A 21,049-nucleotide genomic window follows, 5' to 3' on the forward strand; every position below is an offset into this window, starting at 1 on the left:
CCTCCTCATTCTTAGAATACATCAATATGTCATCAATGAATACTATCACAAATTTTCTAGATAAGGATGCAACATACTATTCATCAAACACATAAAAGTAGTTGGAGCATTAATCAAACCAAAATGAACCACAACAAACTCATAATTCCCATAGCTAGTTTGGAAAGAAGTCTTGTAGATGTCCTCTTATTTGATGCATATCTGATGGTATCATGATCTAAAATCAATATTCGAGAGAATTTCTTCTCCCTTGAACTCATTAAACAAATCATCAATCCGCGGGAAATGGTACATGTTCTTAATCGTCACCTTGTTCAACTACCTTTAATGAATGCATAACCTGAGAGTATCATTTTCTTCTTCACAAACAATACTGTTGCACCCCAAGACAACACTCTTGGCTTACTATATCCCTTATCAAGCATTTCCATAAGTTGCAACTTCAATTCCACTAACTCTAGTGTTCATCCTATAAGGTGTTGTCGATGCTGGTGCTACTTCCGGCATCAACCTAATATAAAATTCCACTTCCCTATGAGGCACTAACTTTGAGATATCAGGTGGAAATACATGTTAAAACTGCTGTAAAATCGGATACCTCTTCAATATTTATGCATCCTCAACATCCTTAACTTTATCACTAGAAATATGAACTGAAAATAATACACATCATTTCCTACTACTGGGCTTTTCCTGCAGAGCTGTAACCATTCTCACTGATGTAGGTTTCATTTTACCCTGCAAGATTTTCTTCTCTATGTCATCATCCAAGCACTCAATAGACTTATCATAGAAATAAACCTTAGTCTTGTGAATGTACAACTAATCCATACCCAATAACATATTGTATCATATCAATGGAGGCACATGTAGATGCAATGATGGAGACATACCATTCAACTCAAATGCACAAGATCTTACCCAATGATGAAATCTTTCCATAATACCTGTAGCAACCTACATTAACCAAGACTCTGCATGCACTTGTTTATTCAACCAACACTTGTCCACTAGGTCAGGACTGATATATCTATAGTTAGATCCAGGGTCAATCAAAATAGAAACAACTTGATCACAAAACTTACCTTCAATCTCGATAATAGATGCCTGATTATTAGCCTTCCTATTATCCAATGCTGCATAAGTTTGAGGAATATTTTTTCCAACATCCCCAACAGTTGTCTCTGCCTCCAGAGGACTGTAGATCTATAGTCTACCACCTTGATGTTGCAGACAATCTCTCCTATGATGATCCTTACCACAAGTCCAACATTGCAAAGGCTTCTTTCCATTATCTTTGTTCTACTCCTTAGACTGAAATTCCTGTCCTCTGTCTACTGCGTTGATCTTCTTGTACAATGCTACATTCTCCTTGCCATCTGTATCTTAAGGTTTTCCTATCTTCTTATCCCACTTTCCTTTATTCTTATCATTACCTTTCAAATCCATCTTAGACTTGGTCTTGTGCTTCGTTTTCTCATAATAATGTTTCAATTTTTTTATGGCTTCCTCCAACGATCTAGGCTCATCAAACTCAATCATGTCTTTGAATGATACCAACAACCCACTGATGAATATTTGAATATTTTCTTTCTCCTCCTTAAAGTAAGGCACATATCTCAATAATTCGAAGAATCTACTAGTATACTCCTCATTGGTCCTAGATCCAATCTTCAACTCATTAAACTCCTTTTCCCTTTCATTAAATTATCTTTTAGATAGATACTTCTTCCAAAAAATTATATCGAAATCACTCTAAGTTAGATCCTCTTCTAAAATGCCTCTCACTTCTTCACATCTTCCCACCAAATATCTATTTTTCTTTTAAGAGTGAAAGTCATTATCGTGGATTTCATATTCACCAAGTAATCATGCAATTTAAAATACTTATTCATCCCAAGAAACCAATCTTCTGAACCTTGTGATTTCTTCATTTATCCATCAAATGTTGGAGGCTTTTCTTTCTTGAATCCCTCTGGTAAGTAATGCTTCTCACTCCTCCTATATGGATGGTGATGGTGATGATGATGTTGTCTCTCTAAACCAAATTTTGAATAGAACCCACAGTTGTTACCCCTCTTGTCTGGTGTATCCAATAGCCTATCATCTCTCACTGTATTGTCTGTGTCAAACCTGTATCCTAATTGAGACATGTTTCCATATGCCCCATTAGTCCTTTCCTCATGTCCATGAGTGATTCGAAGTGGCCCCTGTCTCTGTAAATATGATAAACTCTGAAGAATCACTGCATTGACCTCTACTTGCTTTTCTTATGCTCTGGCAAGTATTTATTGTGACTAAATTATTTTGTCACTATCCACCTTACAACTTTTGATATTTGCTTTCAAACTTCTCAAAGTATCCGCTAAGTCATGGGCATACTCATGAACATTTTTGTCATCTGATGTGTAGGGAGAATCACGTGAACTGTCGTCCACCATTTTTCTTATCATATTTTATCCTCTACTTCCTGCAAACATACCATGTCAGATAAACTAAATATAAACATAATCCACATACCTCAGTGGGGAGGTTATTTCATCTGCAAAATCAATATGGATTAGCACAAAAAATGTATATATAATGAAATCCACTTGTCAATCATCTCAACATCAACATCATGACGACACAAGACCACAAGAGTGACCATCCAAATGCATGCATAACAACACATAGACAACTCATATGCATGCATGAGAAACACATTCTGCCCATCCAATCCAAGTGCTTGAACCTAAGAGCTCTTATAACAATTTGTAACCACCCCTCCCACATTTACCTAGTTTCATGGGCCTCCCAAGGTAAACATGAGATGAAGTGCTACTATGACATGACCTCACCTCCTAACTTGAGTTAAAGAAATGGGGCCTACAACTCATCGCCAATTGACAACTCACCCATGTGACCAAACACTAAGGTGATGCTCCTTTTCACACACTTTAATGCCCAAACGCATGCATGAAAAGGCCTTCAACGACATGCACAAACCTACATGGGTGCGGTTGTGACCCAAATTGTCGAGTTCAAAGGATGTAGTCCCTAGATCTGAGCCAAGATTCGAGGTCTCCCTCGAGACCAATGCCTCATACTTTCCACAATCATATTTAATATGGAAAAAAAGTTCAACATTCAATCTCAGCTCAAAAACTTGACATGAGAACATAACAAACATTTGGTGAAACACATGGAAACCATATAAACTACAGATCATAAATACATATACTTCAAGATGCCATTTTATCAAAGAGTACTACCAAATTCCATTTTATTTAGTTCACTATATTATTTTCAAACAAGTTAACATGCAAACATTATGTCCACATTATATCGAAAAGACAACAAAATGCCATCTAATCTAATTTACTATATTATTTTCACGCGAAACAAATTAAGAGAGAAGTTGCAACCATTAAAATACAAATTAAAAAATTGTGCGTTGATAGCATGCAAGGAAACTTATACTCAATTGCACATATTAATTTGTTGTTCAAGTAGCATTATGTGCAATGGCTAATCGTAATGAATTCTGATTTAGGAAGCAAATGAAAGCTGATATTTTATCATTTAGGTATACAATTTTTCAATCTAGTGTTGGGAATAAGTTATTGCTTTGGTTTTTATAGGGTTAAACCAAAAAGATTCAAAAGAGAAATATGAATGGTGTGGATTTTGGGTATTGCTTCTTGCCCCAAATTAATACAATTTTGCAAGGTTGGATGATGTTGTTATGATTTTTGGGGGTTACTAATAAATATTTGGAATCCATTGGTTACTTTGAGTTTATTAAAATTATGAAATTATAGATCTTTTTTCTTGGCTTGTGGGTTTAATGGCTTAATAGTGTGGGCATAAAACCTATTTTTACTATAGCTTGTGGGTTTAATGGTATAATGGTGTGGGAATAAAACCTATTGTTACTAAAGGAGTAGGAAGAGGGTAGGACTTGATTATCTAATATGTTTGGAAATCAAAAGTAGCAAGAAAGGAATTTAGGAGGGTAAGTATTATATTTAAGTTGATAGGCTTGACTATTTTCACATAGGGATTTCAAAATTTTAATTTAGTTATTAATTATTATTAGGCTTATTTACTTTGTAATAGGTTTCTAGAATTTTAATTTAATTATCAAGAATTATTAGATGAATGGTAGGGATTTAACCTCCATATAATATTTTAAAATATTTATAATAATATATATAAATTAATGGTTGAGAGTTTTCTCCAAAATAGTTATGTGATTTTTACCTTTTGAATTAAATTGATTAATAAAAAAAGTTGTCATATGAAGAGGTGTCATATGAAGTGACTTATGGTTTTCTCTGCATGTGATATTGATAAGCCATGATATTGGCATATGATATTGTAAAAATACTTATTTCCATATAAACTACCAAAAAAAACTAGAGCAAAAAAAAAGTAAAGAACAAGATTGAGAAAAGACTTAGAAACTTACATATAGTTTTCTTACTTCATCAAACAAAGTTAAGAACTTACATATGGTTTTCTTATTTCATCAAACAAAGTTACGAACTTACATATGGTTTTCCTACTTCATCAAATAGGCTTAGGAACTTACATATACTAATCTTCTTCAAATTTCAGAAAATTATACCCAAAAATACAAAAAGAACTGCTTACCATTAAAAAATTTATACCGAAAAATACAAAAGGTAATGCTTACCGTTCAGAAATTCATACCCAAAAATACTAAAGGTAATTCTTACCCTTAAAAGTAAGAAGGCAGAGGAAGCCAAATGGAAAATACACCAATTTTAAGAATCTTTTCACTCTTCTTATATTTCTTTCCCTCTAGTCCTTCAAGTTTTTGTTAGTGCTTCAGACTCAAAGAAAACCTTTCAAACTTGAAATCTGAGTGAAGTTCTTCATTGGTAGCTCTTAGTCATTTTTCCAACTAAAAGTCTTGGGCCATTTAGGACCATTATCATTCAGATATTGTTTGCTTTCTCTAAGCAACACAAAGGATCAATTATTTGACCTTTCTTCAGATGGCAATGAGTGTAAGATTGAAATTTTGACATGTAATTTGTGGAGCATTTCGATTTGTGAGAATAGTCTAATGAATGGCCATTTTCTAAATGGATAAATCAAGGTTATTTTTGGAAATAATTTAGTTTTAAGAAGATAATTTTATCGATGCACATCATTACAAAGTAATTTAGTGAAATTCAAAAGTACAATGCAGCAGTGACCCTTTTTAGAAACTTAAAAGATGAAATAAAATAAAATATTTTTTCATTTGTGAATTTGAACTGACTTAGTTACTATATTTTAAACACAAAAAAATGGTAAGGTTGGTAAGGATATTGTTGAAGCAAAGGAAATGCCACAATAGACTCTTATTGACAAGCAACAAGTGAATAAGGTCTAGTCTTTCCTTATCCACTTGCTAAAGATTTCCTCTCTATAGATTTTCATTTATTATTATTTTTTGATTTATATTAAAATTTATCAAGATATCTTGACATTTAATTTCAAGGAAACCAAGATGCATTAATAAAATGTATCATTCATGACTTATGGTTAGAAGTATTATTTACAAATCACTTCTCCATTAGCAAGAATACAAAATTGCCACAAAACTTTAAAAACAAATACAAACACTTTATCAAAATCATTTAAGATGTAATATACCATTATATTTATTTGGTTTTGTGCTCAAAGAAATATTCCCCATGGAATGGCATATCTACATACCTGAAATAAAATCTAAACCAATCCAGTATTTGGATGAAGAGAAAAAAATTTATTTCAAAAAGGAAAGAAAGATGCACTATGTTTGTATATCAGCGTAGATCTATTTTAAATATGGATTTAACGTGAGTCTAGAAAGTTTCAATTTCTTAAAAAGTAAATTTTTTTATGAGTCTACATTATTTAAATGTTTTATATAGTTATTTAATTTTTTATTTTAAAATTTTCATAATTTTTATTTTAGGTGATATGAGCACAATTTAAATTCAATTTTGATGACCCACAACATTACATATGATGTAGAATAAGCCTCTCCCCTCAATGAACCTCTCCACTCAATAACATTTTTTCCTTATAAAAACATCTAACAAAAAGCATGTAAACCAAGGGTTAGAGATCCTGAACATTGAACTTCCATGCATAGAAACAACCCTTTAAATAGTGGTCACTTCTAATGACATCGCAGGGAACCATCATGGTACTCTTCTGCCCATCATTTGCCCACTGAATTTTAACATGGCAAGAGGGTGCAGAGACACCATATTTGAAATCTCTGGAATATCAACAAGATTTCCTCATTGATTCTCATGACTTTAGGAGAATAGGAATGTGCATTAATGGCAAGAGACACGAGCCATGAACACTCTAGTTGTTTGACCATTTGCTTCTTAGCCCGACAGATTGTGGATCTTTCCTCAACCATTTGCTGGTAGGAAAAGTTAGTCCAGTGTCATTAACATAACAACACTTAAATATCTTGGAAATATTCCCCCAACCCCATGCAGAAAGATGGTACCTAATTAATATCCAGACAGAGAATTTAGATAAATTGAAAACGGCCATAGTTCATTTTGTGAGATCCTTTGGGTTGGTAAAACCACTGATACCGATAGTAGACACGTTGGGATACGTGGTTTTTAGTTTTTCATTATATGGATTCCCATTTTGTTTAGAACTTTTGGTCATAAAGATAGACCATTCTCATTAAATGTCTATATGCAAAAATTTGTGGTATATGATACTCTTACTAGCTTACATGTATATTAATTTTACTAACCATTCAAACATTGATGTCAGCTCATCCTACATAAAGCATTTCATGGATTTTAATTGCAAGAAAAAATTATTTATGCTTTTTTTCTCAAAATTTCAGAGCTGCTTCTTTGTTAGTTGGATATCTAGCCCAACTTCCTAAGCCATTAACGAAGAACCACAACATCATAAACATTTTATTTTGAGATGACCAACTTTGTAGAAAATTTATAAATAAATACAAAAGGATTTTGGATCATAAAGTAATTGCGATAAGTCCGAATGAATTGATGAATCAATTCCAAGAATGGGAAGGATTGATGTGTTCTAATAGATATACTATTTATTTTCATTTTACTTGTAATATTTGTTTATGGAGAAATAAACTCTAATTTTAGGTTATATTTTTAATTAGTTGTTTTAAATTAAATATTTTTCTATAATTTCATACATATATCATTAAATATTTGGTGTTTGTAAAAAATTATTTTTATTTTTATTTTATTTAAAATATTTTTTCTATAGAAAAATATATATTAAGATGATTAATTCATATTTTTTAAAACACTTTTATCATAAATTTAAAGTTATATTATAATTTAAAACTTATCACTATATTTATATTTACATTTATATTTTAAAAACCTATCTAATCTCTATTATAACCTAATTAATTTATTCATATTTTATATATTATTTTATTTATTAAAAAATATCTTCACAATTAAATTTGATTATAATTATTTATAGTTAAATTTGATTATTATTATTAGCATTACAGTACTTCATCCATACAAAATGTTTTAATGTTTTACATTTTTTTTTAAATCTCCTCAAAATTAAATAAAGGCTAATGTCTCATGTCTCTATGTTATTAAAGCAGAATACCCCTTTTCCAATCAAATCAAATTGCTTTACAACAATTTTTACACAAAGAACAAAATGCACTAAAGGAAAATGCAATACATTTGTTAAGGACCCAAGAGAATAAAAAAGGTTTGAGAGTGTTGTTCACTCTCAAACCCGCAGAATTAAAGAGGTTTGAGAGTGTGAGATACGACGATAAGATGGTTGGGAAGTATCGCCATAGTCATGTATGGGATTGCCTATAACTTAAGTCATGTATTGGGGTTTGCTATAATCTGTTATAAATTGGCATAATATATATTTTACTATAAATATGGAATAAGTATTTTATTACAAATATTATAAGTATTTGATAAGAAAAAATTATAGATTTCTAGATTTATTTTGAAGGGTGTATTACTAAGATTTTTATTAAGATCTTTTTGTGATTTTTATTCCTTAGATAAATCATATATCAAATTTTTACTAGTAATCTCATTTACTTATTTTTAATAAAAAAATAACATTAAATATTATTGTTTAATTATATAATATTAAAATAATAATAATAATTGGTTTTGAAAGTTATGACATGGTAATAACTATTTGTTAATGATTTTTATTTATCTAGTCTAATCCAAAATTCATGTAAATTATATACTCATTCTAGTCCAAAATTAATGTAAAGGATATAGTCATTCATGAAGTCTTCATTGTCTGGATATCTAGTTAATTGGATATTGAATTACAATGGATTGAATAAGGTTGTTAATAATCCCCAAAGCAATATTTAAATATAGAGAATGCTAAATCTTGCACTTATATAGTGGTGTTTAAATGAGCCAAAAAATATTGTAAGATTCAAAATATAACATATGTGCACATCAAGTATTATTACTGCTCATATTTTACCCCTTTTTCTACAAGGTGTGGACATGTTTGTTAATACAACAATATCCCCTACTACCACCATTGTCAAATTTGAGGATATTGGGCTATACTGGATCATGAGACACTAACTCTCGCAACAATTATCCAATCCACTATGTTATTACAACACATGCCCTTAATTATTTTCTAGAGAAGGTGTTGTCAATCACTACATTGTGGGTTTCGATTGGTCAAGGTTGCCCAAGAGCAGTGAAGTTGGAGCCACTTTCCCATGCCACAGAAGATCTCAGAGCTTAATCGGACCCTCTCCATTGCCTAGTGCTTGGAAAGAGCTTTCCAATGGTATATAAAAGTCCAAAAAAAGACTCGTGGATCAGAAGTTAGAGCCTGTTGAAGATTTCCTTTGGAAAGCCCAGAAAACCAAGAAAAAACATTAAAGTGACAAAGGAAAATCACATTGGAGGGCCCCAGATCTCACAGGTCCCACATCCCACATGTCAGCGACCCTGCATCCCACAGGTCCCGCATGTCAGCGACCCCACATCCTGCAGGTCTTGCATCACACATGTCGGTGACCATGGAGTCCCACATCTTGCAAATCAGTGGATCAGTGGGGTTTTGAACTTAAAAGACCTATGAACCATTGATCTTGTGATATAGTGGTAGATCGCCACAAAGGTTGAAAATTTGTTTATAAAGGAAATTCTTGACAAAACAAAGACTGGGTTGCCCCCACTCTCTCTCCTACATGTGGCATCAACACTCCCACAAATCGGCGAAGTTCCAAATATCGGCGATCTGCAGGGTTTTCATTTCAAGACCATAAGGGGGGCGTTGTTGTGATACAATTTAAAAGTTCTAGGAAGGGTCGAAAACCAAATAAAAAGGAAAAGCATCTTAAAACCAAGGAAGGGTTGCCCCTTTCTCTCTCCTCCACATGGCAGTATGACCTATTGGCGATGATCAATACTGCATCCCAAAATCCCAAATTATCGGCTATCGCACGAACAGAGGGTCTACCTCCCTAAAAACCTTTCGGGGTTGCGATATTGCGATTTAGTGCAAAATCGTTGGGGAGGGCCGAAATTAATTAACAAAGGAAATGTCTACAAAAATAGGGTCGGGCAGGCCCTTTTCCCTCTCCTACAGGGAGGCATGTGGGGACATGTGATTGGTCCTCAGAGCTCACAGGGTAGCTAATGTCATAAATGACATGGTCATATCGAGGACACGAGGTAGTATAGATGGTGATGTGGAAGATGACATGTGTCACTCAGTTTCAACATTTTCAAGGGTCTTATGGGGCCATTTCCAGGTGACACATGTCACCACTCACTGGGTGACATGAGGCAGTGATGATGTCACCCCACAGATCGGTGATAGTAGGTGTCTTGGGGAAAATCTAAAGGCAAAATGTTATCGAGCACTGAGATGTGGGATTCCAAGTAACAAAGAAAAAGGATCCTGAATATGATAAGTTATCGCAATCTATTTGATGAGGTCTTCGCATCTGAGATATCGACCATTGCGGTGTAAGGGGTTTTTAAAGGCATTTCACATTATAAAGGAAAAAGACCCCCCGGATACAGGTTTAAATGCCTTAACACCTAAAAGGTTAAGCCCCTGCTCCGAGCTTGTGATTATATGAAGATAATGGAGATAAGGGTGCTATACCAAAGGGGGGCTTAAAGGGAAGTCACATCACACTTGTTTCATGTTATTCTTGTGTTAAAGGCCTGTGTTCGAAGGACTCCCAGGTACACCATGAAACACAACACCAGGCTTTTCAGGGCACCAATAGTATTTAACAGAGTTTTAATGGGCTGATGGGTTGACAACTGAAGAATTAAATGGAGCATGGCACAGTAATGGAGTAGTACATGGGACTCAGGAATATTAATGGCTCAACATGGAGCCCCATCCCTCTACACAGCAAAATACTACAAATACGAGCACTTACAGTTGACCCAACCCCTACTCCATAGAACAAGGCATCTAAACAGTAAAGGCAGTAGCGATGAGGTGAGTTCAGCACCACATGAGGCCATACTGTGAGAAAATTACAACCTGAGGTAGAGGTGGTCATAGGATGGGCACAAAGACTTTTCATTTACTTTTTTGTCTCATTATTTACTTATTTTTGTCGTGTAACATGCCTTCCTTTCAATGAGGCTTTTAATTCTGTAATGTTTTGGGCTACAGAGCCATCTCTGACTCAGACAGCTAGTCGACCCGACAATTGAGTCTAGAATAGAGATATTTCTTTGTAATGAATGTTCTCGCTCCCCTCTCCAGATAAATAGGGGAAGGAAAGACTTAACAAAGGTTCAAAAATTCTATTGAAAATACTACATTCCATTTTCATACTATCTTCTCTTTGTAACTCACAACTTTTTCACAATATCAAGGATATGGTGGTGATTCCCCCTTCAAGTATTACAATATGTGTTCCTTCTATAAAATCTCATTTTATGTTCATCTTTCCTCTCTGTATTGATGCAAATTATAGTTGTTAGAAATGTTTCAAGCTTCCTCATAGATTGATTTGTATTGATATGTGAATGAAAGTGCTTGTAATTATATCATAGATTCACTTGTCTCAATACTGTTAATTCATATACCTGTGTGGACTATTGAAATCATATCTTTAAATCTGCAACACATGAATCATAACATTGAGCCCCTCCTCCATCCATTATTTCTGCTTGTAACTCAAATAAGTATAGAAATCATTAATTCCTCAAGCTCTATGTGTTACGTGTTGAACTCTTGAAGCCTTATGTGCTATGTGATGAGTTGTTCCTTCTCTTTTTCCTCTCTCATCTACTCTGCAAAATCTTATTAAGGTGTAAGCCCTTGAATTACTCAGCCTCCACTATTTTCATGCATATTTATGAGATCTAAACTTGTGAGGAAGTACTAGAAATTCAAGTTTTATTTCTTTGGATAAATGAACCAACCCATTATATATACATATAGAACATAGGTGAGGTCTCCTTTTACCGAGAATAATTTGAGACACTCCTAATTTATATGTGCACACACACTGGTCTTGTAAGCAATCCAAGGTTGTCTCTAGGAGCTACAACATCTTTTGGCACCATTGTCGGGGAACGTATTGAATGACGTTTCCCATGTGATATGACAAATTGAACACTCTTTGTGTAGGTGAGAAAAGTTTGTTATGATTCCATTCACATCACCTTGGTGACTCCACACCCCCCTCATTATCATTCATAACCCTCGCTTTTAAAATTCCCCATACTCACTCAGATACATCCCAGTAGAAAACCCCATTTGTATCCGACCCAGAAAGGTTAATTTATAAGAAAATCCAAAAAGAGAAAACTCCCACTGACTATGTTACCATCTCACCAGCCTTTGAATTTCCCTCATCCAATTCTCAGCCTGTTGCTGCTCACTATTCAAGACTTACTCCTAAGGCCCTGACATACCCTCCTTCCCCTCCAAACACTATGGTCTTGACCCAAGTTCCTCAAGAAAATTTTAATACCCCTCCACTAATCTAGATGGTTCTTCGAGGCTTTTTGCTAAACAAGTATGCACCTCTTGATCTACCTCAACCCTTAAGTGTAATGCCCCAAGATTACCTAAAGCTTCTGCCTAAATTTAATGGGGAAGATGAATACATAGTAGAGAGACACATAGAAAGCTTATGTGCCTTTGTTGAGAACCTGAATGTGGAACAACTTGATGTGGTCATGAGACTTTTTGTACAAAGTCTTTATGGAGAAGCCAGAAATTGGTTCAAAGGCATACCAAATGCTGCCATCACTACCTCGGAGGAGCTGGAAAATTCTTTCACCGAGAAATGGGGACAAAAGAGGAATCATGAGTACCTCCTCACTGAATTTAATGCCATAAGAAAAATATCAAAGGATGATACTTCAAAATTTATCAAAAGATTTAATAAGTAGTACAATAACCTACGAGCTTACATAATGCCTCCTCCAACCACATCTCGTGTGGTTTCCTTGGGAGATTTTGAGTCTGACATTGGTTTTACCTTGAGAGAAAGGAAGTCTCTCACTCTAGACCAACTTTAGATCGATGCTCTCGAAGTGGAAGAAAAGCTGGTCTCGGAAGGAAAGTCAAGGGTAAATCAAGAATCTACTGAACCTAAAAGAGGGAAAGAAGAGGCATGCTCCTCTCATCGAGATGGAGAATTAACAGAACCGAAGTGGGACGATATGGAAAAACTCATCAAGAGTTTATCACAATAGGTTGGAAAGCTTGAAATTGAGAACAAGAACCTCTCCTTACAGAATGCTCAAGTCAAACAATGGGGCTATAACTCGCATTATAGAATACCTCCACTACAACTAATTCCAAGGGAAAGAGAGGAAGAACTTGATCAGATCCCTCATCCCTTATACTTGGAAAATGTTCCTGATGAACAATCATCAGATACATAGGATATGCATGGAAGTATATGTTAGAGCCTAGATTGACCTTAGGTTGAATTGAAGCAATTCTAGGGTAACCATAAATCACGCTTAACATGTTAGCTAGCCCTACCAGGTCGGGAGAGGGCTCTCTCCTTGTCAATCTCAGTCAAGATGAATGAATCGGATATGGATTTTAGGCTAGGTATAGTAGCTCTAGGGTTTTGATTGATTTTGTTGGTTTTTTGCTGGGTCAGATGGAGCTATGCAGTTTTGGGTCCGGGAAATTAATTCAGGATGCAGGGTGTTCTATGGGGCAAGGTAGGTACATGCTTTGGCACTTGAAAATTTATTGAAATGGGGTGTCCAAGACCGGTGAGGAGCTAAGAAGGGCTTGAGTAGGTCAAGAATCCTTCCTAAACAAATGAAAACATAAAGTATTGAATGATTTCCCAAGGTAGAGCACTGTAAACACTGAATTCTACCTATCTATCTTGATATCATTCAATTAGAAACAACAAAATGATTGATGGCATATATAACACATGTAATCAACTAATAACAAAAGAAGAAACTATGAAAAGGTATCATACCACAGGTATCCCATAAAAATAGCTGCAAATCCTTCTTTATTTCCTTGCCAAACTGCTTACAATGGTGTACAATGTAGCTCAGAGCATCCAAATGAGTCCAACCCTTGCTAATGACAAAGAAAATACATAATATAGATATCAAAAATACTCATCCTGACCATCAAGGGTCGAATCCATGAGAAGAGGGGTTGTTTCAACCATTTCCTAACTAAGAACTGGAATATAGGTAGTCAAACAACCTGCGTCTAAAAGTAGGGAAACTAATTCATTAGCCTCAAAACAACATCTAACTAATGAATCTACATTCTAGCATGATTTTACCATTAGATTTACATTCCATGTCATCAATTACATCAGTGAAATCATCCATGAGGATAGGGAAAAAAAATTTACAGACAAAACGGGTGAAATTTTGATTTTTTGGGCAAACTGGTCAAAAGCGCAGCACCGCTTTCCACCTACCTTTGGAGGCCTTACCCTTAGTCAAATTGAGCCCAAGATAGCTCATTGAAAAGGTCTTCAAGCCGGGTTTCTATAACACATAGAATTTTTTAATGTGGAGGTCATTTTCCCCCTCAAAACTTGAATCTCCCAAGACTACTTCTATGTCTCGGAAAAGAGGCAGAGAGGTCATTTTTTGGTAGTTTTTGGACCTTTTGGTGACCCAGATTTGCTCCAAAACTTCTGCAAATTTCCAGGGTTCATGTCCTCATCATATTGAATCCAAATATGCAAACCTTTTCTCAATCTGATGGTCCAAGAAAAAGTGCAGCAGCACCTAGGCAGATTTTCTGTGTTTTGAATTTCCAAAATTTCAAAATGACAAAATTTCTTCAAAAGCTGCCCAAATTTGCATGAGACACCACCATCAACTACTTTTGTGGGCTAGGGAGGCTTCAACCAACATATTTAATCTATCTTGCTCCTTTTTTCCTTCCAAAGCTCTCCTTAGCCTAGTCTTTGCTCAGTTTCTCAACCTGTACCTGCTTTGTCGATGAAGAAGGCAAGGCCCCTTCCACACCTTGTAGAGATAACATTTGCCTATGGACTGATGAAGAAGGCAAGGTCCCTTCCACTTCCTGTGGAGAAAACACTTGCCTAGCAGTTGCAAAATGTCTCCTTGTGCCCCTTTGATATGTCAAAAACACTGGCACCTCAGCAGCTTTGGTTTCCTTGTCCTCTTTCATTGTTTTGCCATGGCTAGCAGGCCCACCTTTCTCTTGATGCACTGGTGAAGGGATCTGTGGACCTTTGAACATCTCATGAGCAATGAAAGTCTCCCATGGAATGTTAAGAAGACTAAGATGGTGAAGAACAATGATTTTAATCAATGAGTAATGATATATGTTGTTCAACTGCTAGGGGTATGGTTTCTTCTGCACAAGGTAAGCTATCTTGTCAATGTTTCTAAACAAGAAGTATGGGAGGTTCATCATCTTTACCCTAGTGAAGTGCATGAGTAGTCTGATATGGTAAGCATACAACCGGGAGAATCTTCCTTCATAAGTAAAATATTTGATGATAATCCTCATCAAAGGAACATACCTGCTTTCCAAAAATTTGAAACGGAAAAGCCTCTTTACCCTGTTTCTGTATTGGGACTTTATGTATGGCTCATAGTAATATTCATCAAGGTCCTAACCTTTGTACCATTTCTCACCAATATTTGGAATTCTAGAGGCCTCTGAGATGACAGGTGGTGATATAGTGAAAGTTATTTCGGAAAATGTCACCTCATTCTTATGCAGATGAGCTACAAATAGCCTAACCAACTCATGGTGAAACTGAACTCTTTCTACTAGTTCAAAAAATTCAAAGCATGCTTGGTGTCTGAAACAAGAAACTACAAGTGGGCAAGCCTGTAATTCTCTTAGACTGATGGGCTCTTCTCTGATGATTTTTCCTCCTTTATGAGGCTTCCTCTGTTGCTTGTGCATCTCCATAGAATTGTCACTGAATTTCTCCTCCTCATATTCAAAGTTACTATCTCTATGCATGTTTCCCTTAGTTTGCATAGTGTGATAATGCATGAATGGTGCTATGAGCAATGGCTTGGAGGAGTGGATGCAAATGGAGGTGTGGGCAAAATGTATGAGGGAGGGGGTTTGGGGAGTGTTAAGTGATTGATAGAAGGGGATAATAGTGGTGGAGACAAGGGTTTTAGTTTAGGAGGTGAGTGGTACAGAGAATGAAACACTAGGGTTTTGAAAAACTAGGGTTTTAGTGGAGATTAGGGTTTACATGTAAGAGTTTCAAAACCATGAAATTTTACACATATGCAAACTAAGAGAGAAGAGGAGCAGCAATACTTACTTGGCAAGTGATAAGCAAGATGGAATTTTGGAGAAAACTGAAGGTAGGAGTGATTTTGGGCTTGGATGGCCTAAGTGCAACACCACCACCCAGGAGTGCAGCACCGGTCAAGGAGCGCAACGCCCGTGTTATTTTACACTGTGAAATTTTTCCAAAAGTGCAACCCTAGGCTAGGAGCGAAATGCCACTTCAGGATGACTTTTTACTACGTTCTTTATGCCCAAATTGGGCATGTGATAGCTTGTTGGAAATCTTGTCAAGTCTAATTTCCAGACCATCTTGAATTTTTCAATTTGGAGTTCATTTTCCCTGTAAAACTCTCAATCTCCCAAGACTGGTCAAAATGTGGAAAATGAGGCTGCCAAAATGCATAGTGTTGTTGTAGTCAACTTTTGAAGGTCTTTCTCAACTCCAAATTGAGCTCATGATAGTGCATTCGAAATATCTTTGTGTCTAATTACCATTTGACTCATCAAATAAGCCATTTGGGCATTTCATCTAGAAGAAAAATTGATTTTACCAAGGTCGCTCTAGAGGTGCATTAACCCTCCTGGGGCAAATGAGGTTTTCGGTATTTCTCCTAAACCATAAAACCTGTGTAAAAAATTAAAGAGGTTTTTCTTCTTCAGTCAATGATGGACATAAACCTCTCTCACTTTTTTAAAATTAATAGTTTCTTGCTCAGAAACACGGTTTGAAGAAAAATCGTCCCTTATGTGTGGCGAATGGCTTGTTCCTTGGAATGACTTCTCGACAAATGATGGGGACTTGATGTTTGATGATATTAAATGGACTCATACCTTCTTATATCCCTTATTCCTCCTTTTCTTAGATACCTCTGATCCCATAGCCAACCTTAGCTCAGTGGGAGAGGAATTTAGGGTTTTGGTGCTTGTTTCTCTTTTGCTTTTGCAGGTGAATTGGTGCTCATGATGACTTGATTTTTGTAGTGGCGGGTGCTTGGCAACATCATCAGATTATTAGGAGCATTTGGGAACCAATATTATATATGGAAACATAAAATTACATAATAAATGAAGATAAAAAACAAAATACCAAGTTTTGAGGTGAGAACTACATTAGGCTTTCAAAATGATAAATTATGGCTTTGCTAATCATTATTGGCCTCCTCATGTCCTTGTTGATCATTATTGGCATGTAATTATTGGATTTGACCATGGTGGGACCCTAAAACCTAATGAGACCAAACCTTAAGACCTAATGAAATGAATTGCAAAGGGAACATGAGCCATGACTAAAATATATGGAAGAGGATCAACAAGTACAGATCATGAGGGAAAATTGAAGTAAACCCTACCATCAATAAATCCATGATCTAATGGAATGCACACTCATCAATATGGTACTCCTACTATGAAATGAAAAAGAGCAGATTTTGATCATTGATGGCAGTGTGAAACATTGACACTAATAGTATATATTCTCCTTTTGTTGAAGAAGAACATGAGAATGTGGTTTACGAGGAGGCCATTCATGATAAAGAAGCAACAAAACATGAGGAAGATATGGATTATAATTGCAAGAAGTTTTCAGAGTTCATGGAAACACAACCCAAACGTAATTATAATATAAGATCTTCAAAGAAGAGGAGGAGAGAACCATAACAACAAGGGGAAGTTGCTCCCAAAGTGGTTCCTCTAGCACCAGACAAAGGGAAAGGTAAGCTCCATCCTAACCCACCCAAGATAGGAGTCTATGAAAATAAGGAGAGTGTCACACGGAATCAGTCAATAGTGCGGACACAACCAACCTTCCTAGAAGTCTAAGACATTCTAATGACAAACAAAAAAAAGTAGAGCTATCCTTCTCTAAACATGCATTATTATATGAGAAATCAAGTACGTGGCTCTTACCTTTGTCCAAACGCTGTTGTAGAAGTCCAAGCTGTTGGATACCTATACCAATAGGTTTCATATTTCATGATTGGCAAGGGAAAGTCCAAATATGCTCTGCTTTGATATCACAAAGATCCCATATTTCCTAGAGAACAAGAGGTGTGTAAAGTGTTTCAATGTTGATGACCTTGTTTCAATTTTGGTGGATGATCCAACAGTTTAATCTGGATCATGCCATGTTTTCAATTTTCAGTTATAGAATAGAGAAAGAAGTCTGTCCAAACTGCTTAATCTTGGCAGACAACTAGGTCAGGTAGAGAAGAAAAGGCTCCCAACAGCTTAATCTGGGACCTTGGAAGAGATAAGGGTAAAAGTAGATAGAAAAAGCAAAAGAAAAAAGTTGAAGAAAAGAAAAGGCAAGTAAGGGTCTGCAAGTCCAAGTGCACCCTCCAAGAAGAAATAAAAATGCTAGGCAAGTAGCTGGGTAAGTAGTTGGGGTTGCAGAAAGGTTATCCCTACCATTGCAGAGATGGTAACGGTGGGCATCAAAGCAAAGTCAATTAATTAACAAAGGTGCTCTTCTTCATCGAATTACAGCAGGAAGCATGACTAATTTCCCTCATTCCCCTCCAATTTCATTTCTAACATTCCCCATCAGCTAAGATTCATGGAAAAGACTAAGGTTTCATGGTGGTTCTTAATCTTTAGAAGCCATATTTCTTGTCTAAAAATCTTTTCATTTTGATCTACTCTTAAAACCAAGTTTGTTTCACATAAACTTAATGGTTTCCCCTCCACTTACCCTCTCATCCATGCTAACACTAACCCTATTATATCAATCCCTTATATCACCTTTTTCCCTAATATTACTAACACCATGGTGTATAAACCCCAAAATCTTATAAATACCCCCCCCCCCTTTTGGTATTATAGCCAATAAGTCTTGAGTCAGGGATCAAATGACACCTGGTCATGTTGATGAACCTAGGCCAAGTACCTCTTCCCCTTCATGAGCTAATTCCTTCATTTTGACCCCCTTTGCACATAAAAACCCCTAAAAAGCCTAATTCCTACCCTCACCCGCTTCAAATGGCCAAAAATCATGAAAAACCGACATGTTCTCTTTATGCTAAGTCTAAAAGGGCGGAGCTATTTTCAAACAAAACGTGAAAACCCACTTTTACATAGACTCCGCCATCGCGCAAATTCCCAGAAAAAACATTATTTTAACCCTCCCCTTCCCCGTACATGGTTGTCACTTTACTTGTCCCGACAACCGTCCGATCAAATACCTCCCGTTCCAACGGCCCTGATCGCGTCGGAGTCCTTCCGACGTCCGAGAATTAAGCGCGCTATCTCCCTGTCACGTCAGTGTTCCGATCACCGTCCGATTTGGCCCCTCCAGATCTGACGGCCACTATAGCGTCGGAGCTCATCCGATGCCCGAAAGTTACCTCCCGACGGCCGTATAAAGGTTACGTCACGCTGTATCCACGCGTCGGCTCCACAATCCGTCGGAGGTACTACTGCTGCAAACCGCCATCGTACCGTAGGCGGTGCGATATCAAACCGCCGCGGTTTCTGGTTTTGCCGTTCCCGCCTACGTGACCTCAGCAACCCGTCATCGCTCCGTCACCCCAGGTACGCCGTCTTGTCATTTCCTTGCCCAGTGATTGGTCCACGTGTCCTGCCATCTCACTGCCCCAGTGGACCAACCAGACCCCGCCACCTGGCCGGATGACGTCCTGCTGACGTCATCCGGCCCCGACCCCACTCATGACGTCATGATGATGTCAGCACGAATTCACGCCAAAGTCACCAAAAAGTCTATTTTGACCGAAAATCCGTGTTTTTTGCCATTTTGAGCGCATTCATCGTTGTTTATCCTGCATGCATAATCACGACCAAACCTGCACCAGCCGCGGAAAAGTGTTTCCTGACCGCCAGAACGTCCATCTCTTCAGCGCCAGCAAGCTCTAACCAGTCCAACTCTGCAGGTATTCCTCATTTGAGCTCTGAAACTCCATTTTCACTGCATTTCGCGTATCAATAAGTAACAGACCTTAAGACCCGAAATTCACCGTTAAATGCCACTGAATTGACATTTAGACTGAACCAGAGCTGTCACTACACTTCTGTCAAACCACTGTGGGTAATTTGAAAGTAAATTGTCGCTAGTTCGCGCAATCGTGAACCAGTCACCCGCAAGAAGCTAATTTGCCTCAAAAAAGGTCTGCAACTCACCTGTTAACCCAAAAGCAGTATTTCAACTACTGCAGCCTCTACATTTACCCTTTTCTCACAAAATTTTCATTCTTTCACAAGAAAACTCTGGTTGTGTTACTCTGCATAGTAACACCAGTCCTTGGAAAACATAATCCTAAGAAGAACAATGGATCCCCCTGTGGCTCCTATAGCCCTCAATGTAGCTCCTCTGAATGCCCCTCACAAAGCATTGAGCTGGCAAGCATTAGCTGACTTAGACTACAACATATCAGAAGAAATGCTAAGCAGGAGCAGGTTCCATCTTCAGATACTAAATGAAATCAAAATCAAACAGCAGAATGGGACAGACATCCTGGGAATTTGGGATTCCTCTCTCCCAATCTTCAAGCTACCTCAGGTCAACCAATTCCCAGAACTCATCCACCTATGTACTGAGTATTATGATGCATCCCAGAGGGTGGTGCTTGATTCTTCAGGTGGAATTCTGTTTCTCATTACCCCTGAAGCCATCAGGGAAATGCTGCAGTTTAAAACAGATAAGAAAATGGTCCCTCTATCCTTAGCTGATTTGATAATGGAGGGAGCTAGAATGACAGAGGCCTAGATTACAATGCTCAACCAGTTATTCATCAAAGCTGACACTGTACAAAATCCTCCCATCAACTGTGTCTACCTCAACCAATTAGGCCTAGACCTGGTTGACATGATCAGTCCCATCCTGGGATATGATTCAGTGGAACATGTGGATGAAACGGTTATACACATAATGCTTATGTTTGCTCCAGGTAGAAAACCAGTCTGCTATGACTATGCCACATACATCTCAGACAAGATGCATGATCAGTTGATGAACCTGTCAAGAGATAGGGTATTTAAATACACTTCATATATATATCATTTGCTCCTATACTCCCAGCATGAGAAGTTCTCCTTCCCAATGAAGAGAGAAGATGCACAGGGAAATCTGAAATCTGTGGTGTACTGGACCTCTGTGTTTCATCTCCATAGCTATTCGCCATACACCTACTGTGAGTTCATTGATCATTTCATTCATCCAGCCATGACTCTATTTTTGGGCTCACCTCCTCCCAGATTGACAGATGAGATGCAAAGACTCCTGCAGTTATCAAAGGCATACAGTATTGGGGATTGGTACTTCTACCAACACCACACC

This window comes from Pinus tabuliformis, chromosome 8 (assembly GCF_031772625.1).
Source record: "Pinus tabuliformis cultivar Carrire ecotype Pingquan chromosome 8, CPIR1, whole genome shotgun sequence".
Taxonomy (NCBI): domain Eukaryota; kingdom Viridiplantae; phylum Streptophyta; class Pinopsida; order Pinales; family Pinaceae; genus Pinus; species Pinus tabuliformis.